We start from the raw sequence: 2520 nt of genomic DNA on the forward strand, positions 1-2520 counted from the left end.
AGTCAAATTTTAGTATGAGAAAATTTCTCATACGAAAAATGTGTTGCGACCAATGAAGTGCAAGGAGGTAACATTGCACTGAGGCCGCACACATATAAAAATGTATGAAAATTAGTTTTAGCTAAGCAAAACTAAGTAAAAATAAGCAAATTTAAGCTTATTAACTCAAATATTAATACAACAAGTGTTGATATTTGATATAATTCCTAGTAAGACTGTTAGTTAAATTAGAAGATGTTGATCATATAATGGTTTTCATATTCTAAACTAACAGTCAAATTTTAGTATGAGAAAATTTCTCATACGAAAAATGTGTTGCGACCAATGAAGTGCAAGGAGGTAACATTGCACTGAGGCCGCACACATATAAAAATGTATGAAAATTAGTTTTAGCTAAGCAAAACTAAGTAAAAATAAGCAAATTTAAGCTTATTAAATTAAATATTAATACATCAAAGTGTTGATATTTGATATAATTCCTAGTAAGACTGTTAGTTAAATTAGGATATGTTGATCATATAATGGTTTTCATATTCTAAACTAACAGTCAAATTTTAGAGGCGCTTGTTAGAGCTGCGGCAACAAGTACTCTATAAAAATGGTTGCTTGTATGAAAGTTTCCTAGCAGAAATGAAAAAGTGAAGACAAAACTAAGTAAAAATAAGCAAATTTAAGCTTATTAACTCAAATATTAATACAACAAGTGTTGATATTTGATATAATTCCTAGTAAGACTGTTAGTTAAATTAGAAGATGTTGATCATATAATGGTTTTCATATTCTAAACTAACAGTCAAATTTTAGTATGAGAAAATTTCTCATACGAAAAATGTGTTGCGACCAATGAAGTGCAAGGAGGTAACATTGCACTGAGGCCGCACACATATAAAAATGTATGAAAATTAGTTTTAGCTAAGCAAAACTAAGTAAAAATAAGCAAATTTAAGCTTATTAAATCAAATATTAATACATCAAGTGTTGATATTTGATATAATTCCTAGTAAGACTGTTAGTTAAATTAGAAAATGTTGATCATATATTGGTTTTCATATTCTAAACTAACTGTCAAATTTTAGTATGAGAAAGTTTCTCATACAAGTACTAAGTAGTACATATATGAAAGTTTTAAAATTTTCAAAATACTGTTAAAATGTGTTGCGGCCGCGCACATATAAAAAATAACATGTATGAAAATTTTGACTTCAATGTGTTTCTAAAAAAACTTGTATGTTAACTTTACTCATCATCAAGAAGCAAGCAGATGCTTTTTAAAATATTTTATTAATATAAATTCGATATAAATGAAATTTTATATTTCATATCATAGAAAAGATATACATTTTATAATAAATGTATATGTTTCATGTAATGGAAATTTAAGTAAATGTATGGTATATAAAAATAATTTTATTACTGAAATACCAAAATGAATAAATATCGTTCTTAAATATACAAGAGAACGAAAATTCTTTATTCAATAAATAATTGTAAAATTAAATACTACAATAAAGTACAAATGAAGCAACAAAAATTTTGTTAGTTGAACTTTATTATATTTGGGCTAATAAAGTCGATATATTTATACAGATGTGTTTTAAGCGACCAATGAAAGTAAGTGAGGTTTTCCTTACCTAGGCCGCTTACACAAAATATATTAGCGAAGCTCATATATATATAACTTGTTCACTTTCATTATTTAAATTGGTGCTTGTACGGTAGTATTATTTACAAAGAGAAAAATGTAAATGAAATATTACAATAATGTACAAATAAAGCAACAAAAATTTTGTTAGTTGAACTTTATTATATTTGGGCTAATAAAGTCGATATATTTATACAGATGTGTTTTAAGCGACCAATGAAAGTAAGTGAGGTTTTCCTTACCTAGGCCGCTTACACAAAATATATTAGCGAAGCTCATATATATATAACTTGTTCACTTTCATTATTTAAATTGTTGCTTGTACGGTAGTATTATTTACAAAGAGAAAAATGTAAATGAAATATTACAATAATGTACAAATAAAGCAACTAAAATTTTGTTAGTTGAACTTTATTATATTTGGGCTAATAAAGTCGATATATTTATACAGATGTGTTTTAAGCGACCAATGAAAGTAAGTGAGGTTTTCCTTACCTAGGCCGCTTACACAAAATATATTAGCGAAGTTCATATATATATAACTTGTTCACTTTCATTATTTAAATTGTTGCTTGTACGGTAGTATTATTTACAAAGAGAAAAATGTAAATGAAATATTACAATGAAGCACAGCACAGATAAAGCAACAAAAATTTTGTTAGCTGAACTTTATTATATTTGGGCTAATAAAGTCGATATATTTATACAGATGTGTTTTAAGCGACCAATGAAAGTAAGTGAGGTTTTCCTTACCTAGGCCGCTTACACAAAATATATTAGCGAAGCTCATATATATATAACTTGTTCACTTTCATTATTTAAATTGTTGTTTGCATATGCAGAGTAATATTATTTACATTAAACACAAAAAATATAAT

Source organism: Eurosta solidaginis, unplaced genomic scaffold, assembly GCF_040869045.1.
Source record: "Eurosta solidaginis isolate ZX-2024a unplaced genomic scaffold, ASM4086904v1 ctg00001346.1, whole genome shotgun sequence".
Classification (NCBI taxonomy): Eukaryota; Metazoa; Arthropoda; class Insecta; order Diptera; family Tephritidae; genus Eurosta; species Eurosta solidaginis.